The sequence below is a fragment of the Anser brachyrhynchus genome (assembly GCF_964034855.1).
Source record: "Anser brachyrhynchus genome assembly, chromosome: 2".
NCBI lineage: Eukaryota > Metazoa > Chordata > Aves > Anseriformes > Anatidae > Anser > Anser brachyrhynchus.
Window position 1 is genome coordinate 94,028,072 of NC_137695.1, and position 24,779 is coordinate 94,052,850.

General features: G+C 38.5%; 1 long non-coding RNA gene across 1 annotated transcript; it reads left to right on the forward strand.

Annotated features, from left to right (window-relative positions):
- Nucleotides 1-1,489: 1,489 nt before the first annotated feature.
- Nucleotides 1,490-12,411, forward strand: LOC308190323. The gene is made up of 3 exons (XR_013947078.1): nucleotides 1,490-2,141; nucleotides 10,808-10,974; nucleotides 11,122-12,411. It is a non-coding gene; the product is annotated as an uncharacterized lncRNA (long non-coding RNA).
- Nucleotides 12,412-24,779: the final 12,368 nt, after the last annotated feature.

Genomic DNA, 24,779 nt, shown 5'->3' on the forward strand with positions numbered 1-24,779 from the left:
TCTGTCAGGTGATCTATATTAACTAAGAAGTTTTGAAAGCAAATCTCCATGTCCCCCCCTCCTGCCACTGTGTCCTTGCAGGGCAAGGTGCCCCCCTCATTTGCCTTTCAGACCAGAAACAGCCAATGACACCCAGTTTCCTCAAACTCCTTGCCGTGCTCAAGAAAGTGGTTTTTTTTTTTTTTTTCCTGCTTGGCAACCTGAGGGAGGTCTGTTCCCTTCTGCACAGAGGAGACTCCCTCCTTGTGCCAAATCTTTCATCCTTCTTCAGACTCCCGTGTTATGTTCACATTCTTCACATTCCTGCTTATGCCCTAGAAGCATCTCATGCTGAACACGTCCAGGATGTTGTCCTGTTCTCCCTCCAGAGTGTCTCCCAAGGTACACAGTACAGCCACCAGCATTTATTATGTCAACAAGGTACAATAAACAATACTCACAGAATAAACAGAAACCAAACTCGCTAACTTCTTGTACCAATGCTTACAAAGAGGTTGAGAATTTTTGTAAAATGATTCTTATAAGAGCCCAACATTTAGTGCTAGTTATTGCAACAGAAAACAGACACTATTCGTATGTTACATATGTAATATATTTCATAAACTTTAGTTCCAGTTGGCCAGACATGCTGCATCATGTCTCAGAAGAAAAGGTATTCCAAAGAGACCGCAGCTACAAATATTTAATCTGTTAAAGCAAAAAGGAAGCAAGATGAAAAGTGAAAGTGCTGAACACAACTGACCAATTTAAAACATAAGAAAACAAATGTGGTAAGTGAATGTGAAAACAAACAAATAAAAAGATACTGCAGTATAAAGATCCAGCAAAATATTGCAGGCACTGTTTTAAAAGCAGGTGCATTTCAACAATTTGCATTTTATTAATATTCTAACACTTATGTTGCATAGCAGAAATACAAAATATAGAGGATTTACAGAAAATACAACTCTAATTTATAAATGTCATTCTTGTCCATAGAAGAAATAAAAAATTACCTGTGAAAGGTAAATCTATAGGGACTCTTTAAGGATTTTTGAGGAAAGAACTCTAAACTCAAGCACTTCTTGAATGTAATGGGTAAGTCCTAGGGATACTCTCCACTCTTACTGACAGGAATTATTGCTTTCTGATGTGCAGACTCTGGTGTTCTGCAAACTATGGATGACGCTGACAGACTTCATCCTTCAGCCAGTCATGTCAATGGTTATCAGAGGCTCATTATAGTTGTCTTCTACACAGCAGAAGGTGAAGAGGACCCTTATATGTTCTCTTTAGATTTCATCATTTTTCGTCCTATACATCCTGTATAGCACATGGGAGATTTGCACCATATTCCCGTTCTGTACTTCTGTGATTTTTAATCTGCTGTGTGTTTCTGTTGATGTGTGGAATTGTTGCTATTGCTTCTTTTTGGGTTGGAGTGATTTGTTCATTCATCTATTTGGGTTGTGCACAACTGGGTTGTGCTGGGCTTATTGCTGTTTTATTTGCATTCCCGTGCTACATAGCCCTGCTAGAAACAGAGGGCCCAGACCCTCCCCAGCACTGTCCGCTAACACTGGGGAGAGTGGGGGTTGGGGGGGGTGTCACAGGTCCCTGAGGGCTGTTCCTCTCCCCTGGTTGTCAACCAGTGCTGCTAGAGAATAAACGGATTGAAGACTGGGCTACAATCTTGCCAAAGCGATGGTCGACTACAGAGTTTGTCTTCATTAACTTCACTTTCAAAAGTTACTTGGAAAGGTAATCATCCCCACTGGTGGGTGATGAGTTATTTCTCCATTTAGGTGGTGTTTTATTTTTGCCTCGCAGGTTGCCTGTTAGGCACTCAACCTATAGTGGGGCAACACCTGACCTAAGTGGCACTGGATGTTGCAGCATGGTGTGAGAACTCTGATGTCCTCCCTGGGCAAAGAAGGAGAACATCAGTCATGTGGATGCCAGAACCTAACAGGAGGTAAATTTGTGACGTGCTGACATGTGTGGACACTGCTGCTTTTCTCACTGCAGGTAAAGGGATGGAGAGCCTGGGCAGCTGCCTGTTCATCATCAATCCAAAGCCAGAAGCTCCTTCCTCACCATCTTTGCCTGCTTGCAATCTGATGTAAGCTCTGAAAAGCTGCCTGAGGCTAAACATGGCACAGGTTTGTACTCAGTCTGAAGAGGACAGTAGTTAGTGAAGACATCTTGGCCACTAAAATAACCAGTATAGTGACTGGAAGACAATTGGTGGATTGGATGGTTGATAAATTTAAATGGAAAGGTTAAAAAAAAATCTGTTTTGGGTTCCCTAAATACTGTTAGGGATTATAAATCATTTAGTAATAATACAGATTAGTTATGACAAAGGAGTGTAGTCCAGAAGTAGGAAAATTGACAGTTAAGGATGTGGTTAGTTTTTACTGTATTGCACCAAAAAAGGCCATTGCAACATAAACGCCAAGTGAATTCTCTAAAACTTGCAGCTGTTTTCATGATGTTGCTATTGCTCAGTACCTGCACATAAAAAGCAAAGGCTAAATAATGCCTGTATCCTGACCTTTGCAGTGCTTTTGGTGAGTTCTGCAGATGTTATGAAGCACTGACTATGGCACTTAACAAACCCATTTGAAGTTTTCAATTTAAAACTACAGTTGCCATGAATCACCCCGTAACATACACCTACCTTTGTTACATTTTCAATGTAGGTCTTAATTGTTTAAATACTTGCAGAAAACCAGTATATTTCTAGAAATATTATGTCAGCCTGAAGGCATATTTTGTGACTATCACTCTTTTAATCCTCCATTACTGTTTCAGATACCAAGGTCTCCTCAGAAATAGCAAATACGCTCCATTACTCAACAAAAAGTAACAGAAAACATTTTTTTTTTTAAAAAAAACACCTCTTCATAGAAATATCCTGACATAACTCAAAATCCACGAAAATGTTCTTATCATTCTGAAACCTTGTGAATATTCTCTTTTTTAATACGTCATGTTGGTTAGCAAAATTTGTAGCTGGTATCTTCCTATGACATCTTGTTAACTGACATTCTTCCTAATATAAAATGGCACATGTACAGAATCTGTAAATACCCATGAAAACCAAGTAGATAGAAAAATTATCACATCAGCACTTCACCTTTCAGTACTTCTTCTGGATGATCATGTTTGAAGGCCAAAAAATAGCAAAAAACTTGTCTTTTATCCTATTGACTCTTATGGCTACATTTAGTTTAATAATAAAATACTGTCAGATTTAACTTGAAAGTCCTGAGCTAGCTACTGTCTTGAATAAATTGATTTTTTTGGGGGGAAAAAAAAAAAAAAAACAAGGGTAGGATCAATGAGGCAAACTTGAGATTTCATAAGTAATATTGTGCTTCAAGAAGCATTAAAATATGTTTAGACTAACTGTGAATTAACATTGTAAAAACTGAATACTTCTTGTTGCTAAAGTCTTTGATGTAGTCTGAGCTATTCAAGCCAACACTGAACAAAGTTTTCACATGTGAAATGAGGCAGGAATTTTCTTTCTTTTTTTTTTTTTTTTGTAAAATCCAAATAAAAATAAAATACTATTGACGTGTTTGCTTCAACAAAGTTTTCCTCAGGGCTTGGGTAGAGTTTCTTGTCTAGTAAGGAAGGTGAAAAAAAGTCAAATCCTGTAATAATCCAGGTAAGGAACTGCATCTGGAAAGCAGGCAAGAAAAATAATATTCTATGGTTTTATCCTGGGATAAAATATAGGGGATGATGTAATGCCACCCACTTAGACTGAAGATGTATCTGTTCCTTCTTATACTAGGGAATCAAATGTATATTTTGCAATTAATGGATAAATTATTTTATTTTTATTTTTATTTTTTTTTCCTGCAAAAGGAGGCAAGAACTTAAACATTTCTCTGACTCTTGAAATTTATGTACTTATACACACAAGCACTACTGGTCAAATTACCAAACAACATTTAAAAAACAGTGGTACCAGGTAAAAATAGTTTCTTGGTGAGAAAACACAAGGTGGTCAACCTTACCAACAGTCCTGGGTCAATGTAGCCAATACAATCACTGCATGCAGCAAAAAGCCTGCTTAAATGTCAGCTTAAAAGGTATATATAGTCTGTTGACCTAAGCATTTCTAAAGTTTAAATAGCAATCATTCCAATTAGATAAAACAGCATTAATAACAGACATGTTACAAATTATTTTTTGAATGGAATCTTATCTTCAAGACATTTAATAATTATAAATATTCTGAGGAGTCCATTTTATTCCATTGTTAAAAAGTAAGTTAAGTCAAAGATGAGACCAAACTGAATGATGTAATTCTTGAAGCCCTCAGTTTTCAAGTCTTATTTATGTATGTTGCAAATCGACTAAATTGAAAAGGAGAAAGATAAGGATTTAATGATGATACTGTCTTCTGCCCTTTTGCCAGATACCATGGTCAGTAACCAGCAGGGATCCTTAGTGCTCCTAAGCATTTTCAGGTTCCTACTCTATTAGAAGGGCTACCTCAAAGCTCCTAATCTTCTGCATTTAATTTTTATGGCAAAAAAATTACAGTTGGCAGTTACCAGAAGGATATGAATTACTCTTGGAAAGGATTGGGAAGCACAAATTTAGGAGTTAGGAAAGTGGTTTGACAGGTCTGGAAGATGGAAATAGGAAGGAAAAGATAAAATATTATTTCAGCAATAGTAGTTAGAAATGGCAAACAATTTTATTTATTTATTTATTTATTTATTTTTTATGGAGGATGTTGATATCTTCCTTACCTTCCTGCCTCATTTTAGAAAGATTTTTCCTCTGAAGTTTTCGCTGAAGTCACACAGCCACAAGCCCTGTGAGAGAAATGTCATTGGGCTGTGCTACAGCAGTTTTCTCTTGTGCCGCTTATTTCTTTGCCTGGAAGCACAGGAGATAAAAGACTAACCTTAAGACGATAGTGCAAGTCAATAGTAAGGTCCTGAATGAAGTGGGAGACACAGTGCTTACAGTCCCTGCTGGACAGCAGTCAATATCAGACATCACACTTAAACTGTCACAATTTGACCTGACAATCCTTTTTCAGAAGGACCAGAAATAGAGCTAGCCAAGTTACCTTGCATTTCTGAAGAAGGTCAGGTGCAGGTCACTGGCAGTTGGAAGCGTGTGCTAAGGACGTCTGGTATGAGTATAAGCATGAACATTTCTAGCCTGCATAAACATAAATGTTAAGATGCATAAGGGATTGTTACTGCATAGTTAGAACAGGAGCACAGTTAAAAGATCTTTATAAGGAACAAAGAGAGATGTTTGCTCTGTTCATGTGAAAAAAAAATTACTGGAAAAAAAAAAAAAAAAGGAGACTTATATAGTCAGCAATATATGTTCTAAAAATGCAATTTCCGGATTAATAACAAAGACACTGTTCTAGTTCACTAGTTCCTTTAGGACGTGCGCTTTTGACCCATGCAACATATTGTGCCCCATGGCTCTTAGCTGAACTGTGACTTAACTGTGCCTATTTTTTTTAAATGTGTGATGTCTATTAAAACTAGCTGGTGCTTGTACCAGCACCCCAGTGGAAATGAAAGAGATGTCTCAGTGGACTGTCCATTGGTTAAATATTAAAGGATCAAACTTTAATATTTAAGTGTGTATGTAGTATATTATATAAAACAAATTCCCATCTGAATATTTTAAATTTTCCCTTTAATCTCGGGAAAGCCAGCATTTCCACCCCTTAACTCTAATTAACCAGATAAAACAGTATTTCAAGGATATATCTCCTATGAAAAGAGTCAGGTTTTTCTGTGATTATATATATCTTTGCTCCAAGGCACTTATTAATTTGCTTAAAAGTCCATGCATCATTTCACAGATTGTTTTAGCACTTGTCATCTTATCAGTCCACGTCTGAGTAAGGCACACTTGAAAAAAATGCAGTGAAAGATTAAGTATTCCAGCATGCTCTACATTATAAATATAACTGTCTTCATTTTATAAATGAGTTACCATAAAAACAGAGCAGCAGAGGAGGGTGAGAGGTGATGGAGCACAGTGAAAGATGGCGGGCCTGACAAATACAGCTGGGGAGGGAGTCAGAGGCAGCAGCCGGATAGACAGAGTGGGAAATCTCTTGTTCCCCTGCAGCTGAAATACTTCTTGGCTCAGCTATTTCATGTTTCATGTGCCAGGGAGCAGGAGGAACGGGTGCTCTGCAAGGGCAAGAGGTGGCAGTGGGGCAGAAGAGGCAGTGCCCCAACAGTGAGGGATGCCCTACCCCAGCAACATGAGCAGAGTGTTGGGGACAGCAATCCCCCATTCCCACCACCCTGATAAGCCCATGTGGTGAAGCAGGTTCAAGGCTAGGGCAAGGGTGTCCTCTCCCTGAAGTATCACAGTAAGATGGAAACAGAAAAGAGAGGTCCTCAAGGTGAGCAAAACTGAGGCCCAGTTCTCCAAAATATTTCTTCACCATCTTGATATGCAACATTGAAATCCTCAAAATCTCTGCCAATCTACCCTTTGATTGGTTGAGTGTTTAAGACTTGTAGTTAGGCCAGCGACAACACACAGCCTAAATGCTGAGGCCAACCTGTGAGTGAACCCTGCCTCAGCCCACACCTGGGTTTTTGGTTAGATCTAAGTCTAGTCTCTATGGCAAGGGCTTGAATTTCACCTTCCTACATGTCAGGTCAGTCCTCTAATCACAGGTTGTCTGCTTACTGTCTGCTCTCAACACGGAATAGTTCACAGACTGTGGAAGAGCCTCAACAGGAGACCTGGCAGGTCTGCAAAGACTGTGGAGAGGTATATGACTTGATCCTGAGCAAACTGGCTCCAGAAAAAACATGCTTGCATCAGAACTGCATTTCACTTAGGTGAATCAGCCTTGTGTACTTAGATGGCTGTTTGGGGTCTGGGACACATCCACTTTTTTGCTTACTGTTTTCTATGGCATGGGATCAGGCATATTTCAGCCATTGTCACTCAGACACAGCCATCAACCAACCCCTACACACCAAAGTGACCAGAATGAAGGTGGGAAGAAAAGGCATTTAGGAGCCTTAGAGCCTGTGCAGAGATGTATGACTACGCCTACTTCCAACTCTTTGCTCTTCAGCTGTGGCTGATTTAGGCAGATACTTGCTCAGTTGATTTCTGATTTTTTTTTTTTTTTTTTTTGGTCAGACCTTCACTCTTGCCATTCATTGTCTGGGAAATTGTCTTTGGGCTGAGTAATCCATGAGGATACAGGGGGAAAAATGTTGGCTTTGCAACCTTTAAGTACCTTTGAGAATCTGGGCCCAAAGGCTTAATCCTACATCATCAAAGTCAGTAGGAACTTCCTGAAGTTAGAATGGGAAATTGAGGTAAGAATGTGAATATGCTCTTTTATAATTTCTTTTTTATAATTTCTGTTGATAAAAAGCCTCAGAGTAGTAATTCTTCTTTGATGCTTCTGCTGTAAAATCAGAGTTCAAAGGGGCCGGTTTGGATCTGTACAATGCTCTGACATTTTATCCTTTTTCTTCAGCTGCACAATCATAGGAGCAAATTGAACAATAGAGAAAATTGAAAATAAATGCTATGAAAATCTTATTAATTTCACTGGGTGCTTGGCTTATCATAGAAACTTAGCTGAGAAATCAGAATTAATCAGTTTGAGTGAAAGAGGGGAGGAGCAATTCTACAGTGCAGATGGAGGTATGGAGAGGAAGAAAGGGCAAAATGGAAACAGAGGAAAGTAGAGAGGAAGGGATGCAATGTAATAGCAGCTCTTTTTAGCTGGGAAGAAGAATTTTGATCTGAAAAAGTCAGGATGAATCTTTGTGATTTTTCCTAACAAACAAAATATCTATAGATGCTACTTGTTTGGCTTACAATTTAATAAGGGAGACTCAGTCTATTATTTTGGTGTTACCTTTTCTCTGCCACCATTGAAATAGTCAAATGATTGAACAGAAGGTTCAGAAACTTATTAGAGATAATTATTAAATAATCTGTTGTTAAGAAAGTTTCATCTTGGTCTGACACCAGTAGATTAGATATCAGGCATTTAAGTGTTGAACTGAAATCTGTCTAATGTAATTGGATGTTCACACTCTGTAGAAATTGCTGTATTTCTCTGTATTGCTCTAAGCTCTTGGTGTCAATGATGTCCTTTTCTAAGGAAAACTGTGCATGAACTATTTTCTGCATAGGAAGATGTTTCTTTTTATCAAGTTTTAAATTGTTGCCTTCCAGTTTTATGGCAGTTCCATTTACTCTTATAGCATGTTAACAGCAATTTTGCCCACGTAACTGCAGCTGAATTATACTATTGGGAGGTCAGAGAGTGATGATACTGAAGCTCATTATTCACTGAGAAAGTTTGGTGAAATGGTTTGTCTGCAGGCAAAAATGTCCAAAGACATTTTGATTAAGTTATTTCTGCAGGTTTCCTACTCAATTTTTTGGAAAATTTTTGTTTGAGAGATTTTTTTTCCATGCATCTGGAAGGGAGGAATTTTGGGTTTTAGATTTGAAAAATTTGATTTGTCACTGAGGGAACAGATAGATTGAAGAGGTAAAATGGAACTGGATAAATAATGGAAAAAACAAACAAAACAAAACATGAGGAAATGGAGAATGCAAGAGCATCAGAATGAAGAAGAGTAAGGGTGTCAGGACTATGAGAATTCATGTATTCGACAGAGCTTCCTCCCACAGCTGGAAGAAGTGGATATCTCAAGGCATTCTGAATGGGGAAATTCCTAAAATTTCCTTATAGCAGGACATGTTTCCTGGCAATGATGTGGAGTTTTTCCTTATCCTTCTTAGGTGTGGGTCAGGTGCTCATATGATATGAATGAAACACTGGGGAGCCATCACGTGGAAATATACGATCTTAGTACTCCTGAATTTTGCCTGACTCCTAGCCAATCTTCAACACCATTTTTCTAGTGGAACAGATTTAATTATAAGTGACTTTATTAAAGACTTGATACATAGCATGAGCAATTCTTCTTGTGACAACACTTAAAATTTCATATGCTTGGGAGAGTATGACTAAATTTGTGTAGCAAAAAGTATCCTGGACTTCTTTTATAAAAGCTTGTTGTCCCTCGTCAACAAGGGAGTTGTTGACCTCCCCCCCCACCCCTTCCCATCCCATCCCAGGAAATGAACACATTCTTAAAGAAGGGATACTTTACCAGAAAATAACCCACAGTGATCTTGCATACTGCAGTCCAAAATATAAAGTGGCATATATTGCATATGCTAATGGCAAGTATAAAAGAAAGTGGCTCAGTCATGCTATCATACTCAGGATCACATTTTAAGAAATACTGAGCTGAGAAAACTTGTGTTGTTAAGGGAGGCTTTGAATAATACTGTTCAGTGTCAGCCTTTCAATATTTGTTAGCTTTCAACAAGGTCAGAACAATCAAAATGTGGAAGTCCTTTTTTGATAAATAGCACATTATAAGAAACATGTCAAAGGTTTAAATTAATCTATTATAATGAAGAAACATTTTAAAAATGAATTCTCAGATATTCCCAAATTATGTAGCAGCAGAAGATCAGTTCTTTAAAATTTTGAGTGCATATTGCTTTTGGAAAGACAGTGAGCAATCAGAGCCATACATATAAGCCATGCTTCTTATTAAACTATGAACTGAAAAGCTCCATCTCTTAATTGAATAATATATTGATAATATATTATGAATATGCAACTTTTATGTTACCTTTCTGGTTTTGTATTATGTTTTCCCTAAAGAAAAAAATAGCGAGTTTAATGAGGTCTCCCAACCTTTCAACAACAGGGAAAGTATCACTATCAGATTAATAACTGGAATGCAGCTGGAAGTTCCCTCTGTCAGTCAGTAATTTAACTTGGCTAATCTTTTGTAGGTACAAACTACTATGCAGCCAATAGGATACAGTTAGAATTAGTAAGACCTATGAAGAAATTCCAAACTGTGTGATACACATAACAGGCTTGAACAGATTTGGCTTAAAAATAAGTTGTTAATTGACAGCATATGACTGCCTAAAATCACACAGCTGCTTTGCAAACCATTCAGACAAGCAGTTCTAGATTAATACACATCTAATTCATTATTTATGTAACAAATTATCTCCTTTCACAGTTAACAATAAGGAAAAGCATTTCCAAATGGGTCATCAGTGTAATTGGCCATAGAGTTATGCAGGATGCCATTTTCAAGGGATGGAGAGAAATGTAAGTTATTTAGAAAAAAAAATGAGTTCAGATAGGAGCTGGCCCTCATCTCCCATCTAAAAGAAAAGGAGCATAAATAAATAAATATTTCTCCAACTGCTTAGCTATATTTATTTTCCACTGCCTCCCTGCCTACAGCAACACGGACATCCCCTGAGCTCTTGAATCTGTTTATTTCCCATCCGCTACCTGTCCAACTGAAGCAGCACTAATTATCCCAGAAGGCTTTGCTCCTGTCAGTTAAGGCAGAGAAAGCACTCAAAGCCTTCTGGAGATGCATCAAGGCTATTGTAGGCAACAGGTTGTGGAGCTCTTGGTGAAACACACCTAAAACCTGGAGTCACAGCCTGGAGCTGGGGAGGAGCATCAAAGTGGAGGGGCAGGGGTAGTACTTAACCAGTGTATGCAGCAGTATCTGAGAAACTAATTATTACAAACATGTGCACATCTGACCTAATTACAGTTAGATTTATGTCTCTTCTGCATGTAATTTATATTGCTTTGTTCCCTATGTTGCTGAATATACCCTCCATATTTTGTACCTATCCCTCAAGATCATTCTCTGTAGGTCTGTTCTTTTTCATTGTTTTTTTTTTTTTTTTTTTTTCATAGCTCATACATTTTCCTGTTCCAAGACTCTCCTGGGTTTGTAGTTCTGGAGGAGAATCCTGTAATTCATCTGGGAACTGTTCAGATATATGTTCATCCCATGATATGAAGAACTGACACTTGAGGTTCTGCTGGCAACCACCCCACTAGTGCTCTAAGCACTAAATCAGGTATTTTATAGGAATAGGAAAAACAAACAAACAAAAAATGAACAAAACTAACAAATTGAAGAAAATATAATAAAATTGTAAAAACCTTCTTTTCACTTAATTATTCTTGGAAATATAAAAGCTACTCCATTTACTCTCTGTACATAGGACTTATCTAAACCAAAGCATGGAGTTCAGGTGGATGGGACCAATGTGCCAGAAGCCATCCTACCCATGAGCAAAGCCATGAAGAATGAAGAAATCTTTCCATCTTCCTTACTTGACTGCAAACTGAGGGACAGGGCAGATATGAAGAGGATAATAAAACACTCTCAGCATAGCAGTGTCATATTTTTACCTCCTGTAGGCTCTGGAAAAAAAGGGGAAGAGCAGATGCTCCTATTGGGGCAACTGCTCTGGGCCTTAGCTCTCAATCTGACAAGAACCAAATAAGGAGTGAAGTGTGTGACAAATGAGAGGCACAAAAGTATTCATGCGGGAAACTCGCAGTGTTCTGGGATTCACTCCCTTCATATAAATTATTCATTTTGTAGCTGGAGACTCTGCTTATGACATGTGTAAGATTGGCACTAAAATATCAGATGGACCATGTGATTGTAGAGCTAGTTGGAAAATGAGAATTCAAGTTCAGTGGAAAAAAATTGAAAGATTTGAAAATGTGCTTTTATTCCATATGGGGGGAAAAACAAACAAACAAACAAAAGACTTCATAACATTTTTTCTTGATATAAAACCCAAAACAACAGCTATCCTCAGAATAGCAGTAATGGAGGCATTCATGTGAAATGAAATCCTTGCTCTGCAGTGAAATTCCTTCTGTCTGATATAGACAGGAATTTGCACCTGTGGCTTCCACATCCAAGTTCAACAGTCACTTGGGGACTTGCTTCTGATTTTCTCTCTAATTTGGATCAAAAATTTAATCCCAAGTCCAAGGGAAAATATTGAAATGAAAAGACTCCTGGAAAAAGATTTGGTTTTGATGAATTTGGTATTTCCGAATTAAAAAAATTAGAATCATTTGTTGATATTGCTTGTGCAGTTACATTTGTAATATTTTTGCTCAGCAGTCAGTCTAGCTCAAAGAGATTATTAACACTTAATAACATCTGTTCCTAGGATAAACTTAATAAATAAGTTACAAATTCTTTGTTAGCTCCTGTTATAGTTGTCTTTTTTTTTTTTTTTTTAAAGCACAATGTTACTTTCCTTCTTCATCTGGACATTTTTTAAAATGTTGTTTCTCCTGGGTTAAAAGTGGACTGTGGGCTAACATTGAACAGAATTATTGTGCTAAAGATGAAGCATAAGTGCTGAAGCATATATGGTCTCTTCAAAGGAATATTATTAATTTCTTACCCTACCATGTATATCTCCTCTAATAACAATATTTTTTTTCATTGTTGCCCACACTATGATGCTGTGGTTTGGTTTTAATTTTCCAACACATAAAAAGCTACAGTATAGCTTTTCAATATCAACTCACTAATGGCATTGGACACCAAAGTTATATAGAAGGAGATACTTATAGAAGGAAATATTTGATGAATGGCATTTAAGATGTTTTTGTGCTCAGCTGTGCATTGTGGCCACCCTCTTTGTCATATAGGAGGTATAAAAGGATGAAAAATATGTTCACAGTTCAGCAGCACCCATTTGTATGATTAATCTTATTCAGAGAGGTAAACAGACACCCTGGGCAGGATATAGGAGGCATCTGTGGTAGAAGCCTTTGACCTTTCTCTGACTGCACTGTATTGACAGTAGCATAGATAGAAAGAAAGGAGGAAGCTACCTGAAAGTGCAGCCAAAGGGGTACCAAGCAAGAAGTAGATCAGTGGGTCAAGGAACAAGTGCAGATTTCTAAATGAAGGAAAAGCTGTCCTGCAGGATGGACTCACACATGCTGAATGATGTCAGTCCTTCTGTAATAAAGCAATGGGAAAATACACCTCATTGCTGAATGATAGTAGTTATCTGACTGGTTCATGAGTTCATCCTATATGATTGTCTTGACACACTTGCTTGGTAATGCAAGGGTGGATTTTGCTACAGCCTTTTGTTATAAATTGCATGATGATCTACATAGAAGTCTGTTAAGCTGCATGCTCTCCTAACTTGGACAGGTCCACAGATTGGTTGTGTTCACTGAAACATGCAGTTTCATATAGTTTCTCATATGAAGTACGGTAACAATGGTTGGTCTATCAGGATTTAGAACAGCAAAAAAGTGAGTATTTAACAGGAAAATAGCCCTTGAAAACTGAACAAATCAGCAGTATTAGTAAGGAGGGAGTTCAACTGCAAAGTAAAATTGACTTCCAGTGAAAAGTACAGGACAAAAGAAGACTTTTGTGTATTTTGTATATATAATAATGTTGGGAAATACAGATGTGATCATAAAGGTAAATCTTTTCCCTCTCTCACTGAGAAGGGTTTTTTTTTTTTTTTTTTTTTTTTTTTAGGGGCAATGTAAAACTCTTCTTGTTTTACAAGCACTGAAACTCCACTGAGAAATTAGAAGAATAATCTCCTTAAGTCCAGAACCAAGATGCTGAAGATGACACAGAAACTAACATCACAGATCTGAGCATCCCAGCATGCACATTTAGCTTTGGAACTGTAGACATTTGGTTAATTACAGACAGCACCATAAGAGAGCCACACTATATCATCTCCCACTGGTAGGCAGGAGCAATGCCAGCCAACAGATTTGGTTGTGGTATGCTGCCAGATCCTCTTCAATGGGAGACAAAACCAGCTCTGTTGTCCAGCATCCTGACAGAAGATGAAATGTCTTTTAGGGAGATGGACTGTGGGGGAGGGAGCTTAAGGTGGAAAAAGGCCAAGAAAATTTCTAAAATTCAGCCCTTGTGAAGCAAGGAATTGGCAAAGAGAAACTAACAGTCTGCAGAGATGGTGCATCTCAGTGTTTGCAGAAACTTGTCGTCAAGTTAGCAGAAGTGAGAGATAAATAGAGGTTACAGATAAGCTTAGGGATCTGCACTGAACACAAACCGTGATGCATCACATTGGCAATAAGTTATAAAACATTACAAATGACTACAGCCTGGGCACACGAGTTATTCAGGGCTAAAAAAAATGTTTGCTCTTTATGTTAAGAATGAGTTTTTGCTTGTAAACTATACAAACCAACTCTCACAACATGTGCCACATCATTTAGCAGGTACTGTTACACTGTAATTTCTATGAAGAGTAGATTATCCCAAGAGCTATTTCAGTATTATCTATGCTTTTGAGAAGAATTATTGCCTAAAGATGCCTAGGAATTTTGCATAAATTATTTTTAACTAATTTGACAAAATCAAACCAGACTTTGGAAAAACATCATTTGGAAATGTTTGTGTGGAATGAAGTCCATTGGACTGCTGACTGGCTTCTCAGCTGCTGATCTAGTGAACATCATGTGGGACCAAGGTGAGGACTTCCCTGAGACTGGATTACCCACCATGTTTGGACAATGTTGTCAAACTCATTGGAGGAAACGCAGAAAGCTTCAAAGTCCACTGTGAATGAGAGATATCTGCCCTGGTACTGCAGATGCTGCCGCAGCTCTCTGGGACACAGCCTAAGGTTTCAGGGTGGGCAGGTTATCCCTCTGCTGTCAGGGAGTTTCCCAGGCTCCTGCAGCCTCAAGGATTGCCTGGGGAGCTGCTCTCTGGACCTAGGTGAGCACAAAGACTCCCCGGGAGCTAAGGAACCTGTGTGTCCCATATCATTTAAGAAAAATAAGAGAGAAATAATTTAGTTTTCCCTTAAGAAACAGACCTCTCCACACTCTTCAGCAACGTATTTTGCCATCTGAGACCTGAACTGGAAAGTATTGTTATTTTTGTATAAATTGGCTGGGGTGGGGGGATTTTTCTCATGGAAATGCAGTCCTGAGTTTTGATTGCTTTTACTCTGAGGCAATATTCAGAGACAATATTCAGCTTATCTTCAAACAGATAATAGTAACAGGATGGTATGCCAATTGCAAGAAAAATTCAGCCAGCAGGAACTGCTACTGCCTCTATCAAGGAGCTGTTGGCTTCTGAAAATCTGGTCCAGACTGAATCTAGGAGCCCTTAGGAATGGTCCAGATCAAAAGGTGTGAAGGAAGCCCATGGATTTATTAAAGTGAGTTACAATTTTGAGATTTTTATGCTGGAAGTCTTGTTAGCATTTGAACCATCTCCACAATGATTCATTTACAGACTTTTGGAAACAGAAAAGAACACTTAGATATAGTCTTTTCAACTGTCCCTGGCTCTTCAAAGCGGTTAGCAGTAAGAAGCCTAATAAAGAAGTATAAGAAGGAAACATAGGAATAGCCTTGATGCAGAGGTTGCATCCTGTGTTTGCCAAAAAAAAAAGAAAAAGAAAAAATAAACAAAACCCTAAGCAGCCATGAGAGTAAACATAATCAAAAAGGAGCTACTGGTTGTGTTCTGGGAAGTGGAATGATTCCATCAGCTCACCATTGACTACAGCTTGGTGTGCCTTTTACTTAAGTTGTTAAAAAGTATCAAGAAGAGCCTAAGAGATTACACAAGAGGTAGTGCTGTTGACACTCCAGAACTGTAACACTGCTGAAGCTGGGTGGAAATTCAGCTGCAAAACCTAATTTCACTGAAAAAGCCAGTAACTTCTGCCTGAAACTTCTCTGATTTGATGAACATCTCCTTATCTTTGCCTTTACCAATGGCATTAGTACCTGAACATCCTGTGGTTGTACTTTTTTTTATACTACCATTAAATGTTCCTAAAGTAGATACTGTGATTGCCTCATATACCCAGGCATTTCTCCTCACTCCTTTCTAAATGATCAGGTCCTACCAGAATTTTTTTTTCCTTAGTTAGGTGACTCACTGTGACTTTCCATTATTTAATTTCATCTGATTTTATTAAAGTAATACTTCCTGAAGAGTCTTGATTCTTCTCCCTATGGACAGTTCTTCTCCACATTCTGTCATCAGTATATCTAATTAGCTCAATTCTACTTCTTGTGCCAAGACAATTAATGAAAACGCTGAATAGATAAAAAAGCATATGCAAGAACCAATCTATAAAAAACACCTATACTAATCCTCACTCTACCCAGATACATCTGCTTTCAATAGTACTCATTGACTCATTGCCCTCTTCCTTTCACCTACTACTTTACTCAGTTCAGAGTTTTTCTGCTTATCATTATCTTTTCCTGCTTAGCTAATAACTTCCAATGCTGAGCTGTACCACACACTTTGTAGCAATCTGAGTCACTGTGCTGTATTTCATTCTCATTTTCTTTTTTAAACGATCATCTCTCTGATTAAAGAAGAATATGTGGTTTTAATATTCTTTGCAAAATTTAACACAGCATAATTAATTTTTTTTTTAGTGGTCATTTTACCGTATGTTTATGAACTCTAAAATACCTTTTTTTTTTCCAGTTCTTAAGATTTTTTTTTTTGAAGACATGGAAGATCCCTAGGTATAAGATTTCACCAGTTTTGTAGGATACAAATTCCAGGTGATTTTCTCAAATCTACTTCTCATCCCTTGCCACTAGCAAGCATGCCAAGTGCTTCACAAAATATCACAATATTCAGGATTGCAATTGGCAGTTATTGACAGTCTCAGTGGAGAGGACAGTGACTGGATTGGCAAGGAAAATGAATTAATTTGTCATTCTGAGTGGATCTTCTGTAACAAGGTTAAAGGAATTTGGCAGCTCATAATTGGAAATCTTGTTTTTGGCTGGCAGTACTCTATACAGTGAAGGCTTCAGAGTTATCACTAGTGCTTATTACAAATTAAACAGATAAAAATAGCCAAGAAATATCAATTCTGCTAATGAGAAACAAACAAACAAACAAAAGTGAAGCACAATTTGATTTGGAGTTTACTATTTCTTGTATAACTTTCTCATCCTTAGTTTGGAGAGAACTCTGTAATATGAACAATGCTTTTAAATCAGCCCTCAATTGTTTCTCACAAGTACAATGTTTGAACTGGCAATTTTATGGGTCAGAGGGAGGTTTTGCCAGATGCACAGATTTCAGTGCTTTGTGAACAGCTACTGAGTTTAGAAATGTGGCAACAGATTTTTTTGACAGTATCAATTAGATCTTCTATCCATTGGGTCTTGCTGAGAAAGTGGTTGTATAACAAACACTGTCTGTACAGCATGCAACATGGGCAATTCCCTTTGGAGGCCATTTAGGAAAGATTGCAACCATTTTCCTTCACAGGCTGTATACTTGCAGATTATTTTCTCAACTCTTAAAGCACTGCTAAAATACACATACATTCGTTCTGTAATTTCCATCACATCCAGTGCCAGCATATGTGATATTTCTGTCTCACTGTGTAATAGCAAATGGTAGAACTGGAATGGCATTATTCCCTGTAGGAATTTACTTTCCTCTCAAGTTGTCTTATTTGGAAAGCAAATTTACATCCTTTACAGTTTTAAATGCAAAATTTCTGGACAGTTGGCCTTTAAATGAGTTCCTTTCCTGGGCTGTGTTTTCTTCTTTTTTCTGGAGGGCAATTTTCCTTTCTGTCCCTGGGTACTCAGTATCTTTTTGGAGAATCTCTCTGACTCTTTATTTCCTTTCAGTTTCCTTTTTGTTATCCACTTGCCCTTTGCCATTTTCTGGTATTGAAGCTTGCTTTTTCTGTTTTTCCCCACAGTCCCAGGCTACTTTCAGGTCTACCTGTACATCATTCTCCCATTCCTCTCAGTCATTGTCACACACTCTTTCCCTCCAACACAGGTTTCTGCATTTTTTCCTTGCCTTATTGTATGCATCTTCTCTCTCTCTGTCTCTCTGTCTCTCTGTCTCTCTGTCTCTCTGTCTCTGTCTCTCTCTCTCTTTCTCACCTCTCAGACTCTGAAGACTGAGTTGAAGACTGAGCTTCTCAATGCCTGCTTTCCCACCAGCTGACAACCTGCCTCTGTAAAGCTGGAACCAATACATGCATGGTAAGAATAAGAATAAACAAAGATTTTATATAATTTCTTGCTTTCTATGAATCATTTGATGATTTAGGAATGAGAATGGTTGCAAGTAAGCTATAACTTATGCTGTTCAATTTATTTGTAAATGATCTAGGAAAAGGTTACACTTTGCTGACAGTTTGCTAATGATATTGAAATATTTGTGGTAGTAAAATCAAAAGACAGCTGTAAAGAGATGCAGAAGTAACTCACAGTATTGAAATACTAAACAAATAGACTTACTAATTACCATAGGTGAATGTAAAATAATATACATGAGACATAAATCCTGACTTAGCATGCATCATGAATTGACCATTGTTACCCAGAAACAAGATCTTGGGGTTTTGGGTTTTGATGAATAGCTCTGTGAAAATGTGGACTTAACACATTCAGTCAGTAGAAGACCAAAAAAAAAAAAAAAAAATTGAATGTTATGGATTCCAAGGAATGAAGTAGAAAGCAATGAGAAGACTAACAGAATCTTGCCACCACCTGATAGTCCAATGCTGATGAATCCCTGAGGCATGTACACCTTGAACGTCCTGTGCATTTTTGGTCACTTCACCTCAAAAACAATGGTAGAGCTGTAAAAGGCTCAGACAAGGGCGACAAGGACAATTGAACTTCTGGAATGGTTTCTGAGCCACGCAGGAAACACTGAGCAGATTACAGAGACATCTGAGGGTTATACAACAGATGTCTATTAAATCATGAGTGCCATTAAAATGATAGAAGGGAAAATGTTTTTCTCTCTTTTTCTTCTCTACAAGACCTAGGACCGAACACTACCAATCAGTTTAGTGCAAAGAAAACAACAAGTTCTCTTTGTAACAGAGAGCTAAAGTGGGGGCTTCCTTGACACAGGCCGTCGTGGGTGATAAAGGTTCACATGGATTGAGAGGTGTTTGGACAAATTTATGGAAGAGACTGCTATATCCAGGTTCGTTTGTCCTGTACTTGCTGTCTTGGCTAAAAATCATAGAATCGTAAAATGGCTTGGATTGGAAGGGATCTTAAAGATCACTTAGTTCCAACCTCCCTGCCATAGGCAGGGATACCTTCCACTATGTTGCCCAAAGCCCTATCCAGTCTGGCCTTGAACACCTCCAGGGACGGGGAATCCACAGCCTCTCTGGGCAACCTGTTCCAGTGCCTCACCACCTGCTGAGTGAAGAATTTCCTCCTAACCCCTTATCTAAATCTCCCCTCTTTTAGTTCAAAACCATTCCTCTTGTCCTGTCATTATCAGAATGAGTTGAAGTTTCTCTCCATCCTTTTATTATCCCCTTTTAACTACTAAAAAGCTGCAATGAGGTCACCCCTGAGCCTTCTCTTCTGTAGGTTGAACAGCCACAGATCTCTCAGCCTTTATTCATAGGAGAGGTGCTCCACCCCTCCGATCAACTTCTTGGCCCTCCTCTGGTACCGTTTTAACAAATCAACATCCTTCTTGTGCTGGGGGCTCCAGGCCTGGACACAGCACTCCAGGTGGGGCCTCACAAGAGCAGAGAGGCTTGGCAAGTTTTATCATGTGGTCTCAAACCTGCTCTTTGCTTACAGTGGGAGGGACTTTGCTCCCCTAGCCTCCATCTATGGGTTCAGGAAAATGAGAAATATGGGGAACCTGACTGGCAGTGAAGACTGAGGCAAATAAGTTGCTGAATACCTCAGCCTTCTTCATATCTGTCATTAACAGTTCACCCTTCTCATCCATCAGAGGGGGTACACTCTCCTTGGCCTTTCTTTTCTGAGTAATGTACCTATAGAATCTCTTCCTGTTATTCTTTGCATCTCTTGACAAGCTCAGTTCCATCCATGCCTTGGTTTTCCTGATTCCATCCCTGAACATCCGGACTGCATCCCTATACTCTTCCCAGGTCACATGTCCCTGCTTCACCTGCCTGTGCATTTCCCTCTTTCACCTCAGTTTGACCAGCAGGTCCTTGCTCAGCCTTCCCGATTTTCTGCCCTCCCTGCCCACTTTTTTATGCAGGGGGATGGAGAGTTCATATGTTCTAAGGAAAATATCCTTAATGAGTTACCAGCTCTGCTCAACTCCTTTGTCCCTAAGGACAGCGTTCCAGGGGATCTCAGCTACTAGGTCTTTAAATAGCTTGAAGTTCGCTCTTCAGAATTTCAGGGTCCTGACTTTGATCTTTGCCAGGCCCATATTCCTTGAGATCACAAATTCAACAAGGGCATGGTCACTGCAGCCCAGACTGCCTCCAATCTTGACATCTTTAATGAACTCCTCCACATTGGTGAGCACCAGGTCAAGTAACGCTTCTCCTCTGGTTGGTTTGTCTACTACCTGGACCAGGAACTTATCCTCAACGCACTCTAGGAATCTTCTGGATTGCTTACAGCCTGCTGTGTAGTTTTCCCAGCAGACATCTGGGTAGTTGAAATCCCCCATCACGATGAGAGTGTGCGAGTGCAACACTTCTTGTAGTTGAAGCAAGAATGCCTCATCCACAGGTTCTCCTTGATGAGGCATCCTGTAGTAGACCCCAACCACAAACTGTCCTTTATTGATGTGGTCCTTAACTCTCACCCACAATCTCTCAAGCTGTCCATGGGTGTTTCTCAGAGGCAACGTTTCACAATCAATCCCTTCCCTAATGTAGAAGGCAACACCCCCTCCCTTCCTTCCCTGTCTATCTTTTCTGAAGATTTTGTAGCCCTCTATTCCAATGTTCCAGTTATGTGATCCATCCCACCATGTTTCTGTGATAGCAATCAGGTCATATTTGTCTAATTGTTCCATGGTTTCCAACTCCTCTTGCTTGTTTCCCATGCTGCGTGCACTGGTGTAGAGGCATTTCAGCTGGGCTATCGGTTGTATCACATTTCCAGAACCCTTCCTGATTGCATTGAGACAGTTCACGAATATTTCCCTATTGTTAATTAGAGTGATAGTGTTCTTAGGTATTTTTTCTTCACTCAGAGGTGCATGCTCTTCCCCCACTGCATCTAGTTTAAAGCCCTTCTGATAAGCCCAGCCACCTACTGCCTATAACACTCTTGCCCCACCTAGTGAGCTGTGCCCCATCCAGCATCAGCATGCCTGGTCCCTCAAAAGTGCATCCAAGGTAGTAGAACCCAAAACCTTGGGCATGGCACCAGCCTCTCAGCAAATCATTCACTCGGCCTGTTTGTCTCCTTCTTCCTGGGTCCCAGTCACCAACTGAAAGAACAGAGGAGAACACTATTTGTGCTCCCACTCCCTTCAAAATCTTTTCAAGGGACATAAAATCTTTTTTGATATTTCAGCGTTTCCTTGTTACAGCATCATTTGATCCTACTTTTTCAAGTAGGAAGGGCTGGTAGTCTTTGGGACCCACCAGACTTGGCGGTCTCTTTGTAATATCACGAATCAGCAAACCTCTCTGCCAAATTCACCATTGGCTATTGTCAGCATTTACTGGATTGAACTGAATATTGGTTTGACCTGACATATGTGTTATTTAAAAGATTCCAATCATCTTAATATACAAATTATTCTCATTTCAAGTGAGCAAGGATTGTGATATTTATTTTTGCTACAAAACACTCACACTTGGAGAATATGTTATTTAAATAACCAGGCAATATGAGCAAATAGAGAAGTTGTCAGAACTGAAATTCATCTTGTAAGTTCCAGTTTGGGATACTAGACTGGTGGATTGTTTCCAGAAAGGGCTGGTTCTACATTCTGCATTTAAAAATTGAAAACTTGATAGCAGGCTATCAAGGCTATGCACCTTGCACTACTGCACACTTTTATTCTACTGCATCAGGTATTCTGGCACAGAGGAAAGTCAGTGAAAGAGCTGCTACTATCTCTCCATACTGGTAGACAGGTGAGAGTAAGAATGAAGAAAAGCTGGCACTTGTGTTCTGTTGTTCCAGTAAACGGAGTACCCCTCCCAACCTGAGGGAATACCTCATGTTATGGATAGGTCTTGAACATATTGTACTACTGGGTGAATGTAGTGTGTTTAACCAGAAGACAGAATTGAGTGAGCAGAAATTTAATGGGCAGAAATGACAAGCTCATGTCTCCACCTTAGTGAATGATTGGAATTTATTAAAGAGTCTTGTGAAAAATGAGAAGTAGCAGAAGCAAGGGCATGGAGATGGAGTCCTTAGATACTGCTATATAGTGCTTGGAATTAACAAAATAAGTAATCCAGGAAAAGTTAATAAATAAGAATATTAAGACCTAACCTAGAGAATAATCTCTTCTGAGCTATCTACTTGCAAGAGAAAAAAACATTTAGGTATATAAAAATGATGGTGAAATCAGTGAACATGTGCTGCAGTACTTTGCTTTGGAACAAAACCACAGATACCAGGATGTATAACTGTATAATTAAATAGAGAAATGTTTAGCTTCTCAAGCAGTCCTACTACATTTTATGTGACCAAATGAAGAAATAGCTAGTACTGTATTGTGAAGGTTAAAAAAAAAAAAAAGTCTTGTTGTTAATTCTTTGCTTCAACAAAGATATAACAAAATCAAATAATCTATTCAGCTACCCGGGCAGAACCATAAAGGAACAATAAGCTAAATCCACAACTCAATCAAAACACAGGGTTTTATTCTTCATTCACAATATATCTCCGTCACATGCAAACCAATGAAACTCAATTTAATTGGATTATCCTGAGATCAGCTCTCCCTTAAACTGTAGTAAGAGTGAACTGATATACTTTTTAGTTAAGGCGGTATAAAACCTGCTGCCATAACCATTTAAACTTACTTCTGAAGGCAGTTTAAAGTAAAAGAAGTTTTGGCTATGAACTGAAGCCAAAGAGTACATGCAGAAGGGCTCCTTATGTTTTGCTCTCTCCAACACATTGACCTGCTTTTTTCAGGTTTAACAGTACCACCTGTTACTCAATTCGCACACTACCGTTAGGGATAGATATTTTCATTCCATTTTTATGATTGAAACTCTAGAAACTGTGTGGGTTGCCTACAGGTGTTAGAAGGACACCAGGCTTCTAGAGGATTCACCTCCTGAACAGAATTGGTACATATATTATGTATTTATTCATACAGGCTCTTATACAGGATTATTTTTTGAATGGGGCTTCATTTACACTTGGAGTAAACATACAAAACCATATTGCCTTGGACTATATTACAGTGTTCATCCCAGTGAATTAAGATAAAATAATACAGATATTTGCAATAAACAAATGAAATCATAGATTGTGACTGGATATCATCAAAGACTGTATTTTTCCCTTAATGAGACTATCTGAAAGCCTACTATATCTGTTAGTCCCTCTTTTATATAGGAAAGCTGGAGGCAGAAAGTTATTTCACAAAGTCTTATCTTTATAATATGATTTATTTCAGGACATGAGAACATAACTATGTTAACCCCTCCAGTGACGCATGGTCCATTTTTTTCCCAGCCTTTATTTAGAGGAGAAATGGATATGTGGGTATTTCTGAAAATCAAAATGCAGTACAAGTCACCAGCCAGAACTCAGCTAGATAGATGGATGCATTTATAGGCTTAGGTCTGTTTCTGTACACCAGGTTAGTTTTCAGTTGAGTCTACTGTTGAAGGAAAAAAACTCACTATGTTTATTCTATATATCTTGCTAATGTATTGCAGTTTTCAAGAGAGACAGGTTTTATTCAAGTTACCAGTGATACTTATATCTTATTCTATCACTTTCTCTACAATTACCTGTGAATTTTAAACAAAAATCTAAGAACTCAGTCCTATAATCTACAAAAACACAGATGGTTGACCTCTTTGACATCACTGATTTAATTTGTTAGTGAAATGCTGCTCATTCACCCCTCAGATTCCTTTGCCTTTCCTCAGTATCTGTCCAATTTCCAGGGATGATTGCCAATATACTTGATACCTCCCTTGCTCCTTTCCTTTAGCATCACTTTTGCTGCATTGTTGGTTCTTGAAGTTATAAGAGTGTGGGCAAAATGGGGAAGTAGAAGTGAGACATTTCAGTGCCTTTGTCTTTGGCTGCCTTTTTCATTCTAAAATTTCTCTGTCTGAAATGGTAAGTGGCAAGAAGAGAAAAATAAACTCCATACTGCTTCTAAAGCTCTCTTTCCTATGACTTCTTTGACTTAATAGTAGTATTTCAACTACCTTTTCTTGACTTCTTACAGTGTTTTAAGGAATACTTGCATTCTAAATAACCCTTGGTGGGAAATTGAGTTGGACCATGAGATTAAGATTTAGAGCCATGAGATCACAGTTGCTCTGTGCCTCTATTACCTGACCTTTTACTCTCCATTCTTAGTAGGTCTGCTGAATTTACCTCCTGTGGAACTTCATGTACTATTTAGGTTGAAGGAGCTACTTTGTTTGCATATTTCTGAATTTGCTTCTGAGAAGCAAGCATTTCACATGTCACAAAACTTTTGTTCTTAAGCTGTGCCCCTGTATTGTATTTTACCAGGTAATACAAGGATAAGTTAAATCATTTCATATAGGAAAGAACTTAAAACTTTTTGTCAAAAGGTAAGACCTGGTATTAATTCTGTTTCCAAGAGTCATTTTCACTGACTGTGACATTGGGAATGTGAAATGGCTGCAGGAGCAAAGAAGAAAGTACATCAGTGTTAACTTTTTTGATCTTTTAATAATTGTCATCTCCTCATTCTTTAAGTGACTCCTTCCAACTTCTTCAAATATGAGCAATACTGACAAAGGGGAAACAGTGTGGAAAGTACTGCTCTCATCCTTGTTCTTTTCTACCTTCTTGGGCTGATCCACAAGACATAGTAGAGGATGGTAGGATTAAGATATATCATAATGAGTGATGCCCATTTCCCACCTGA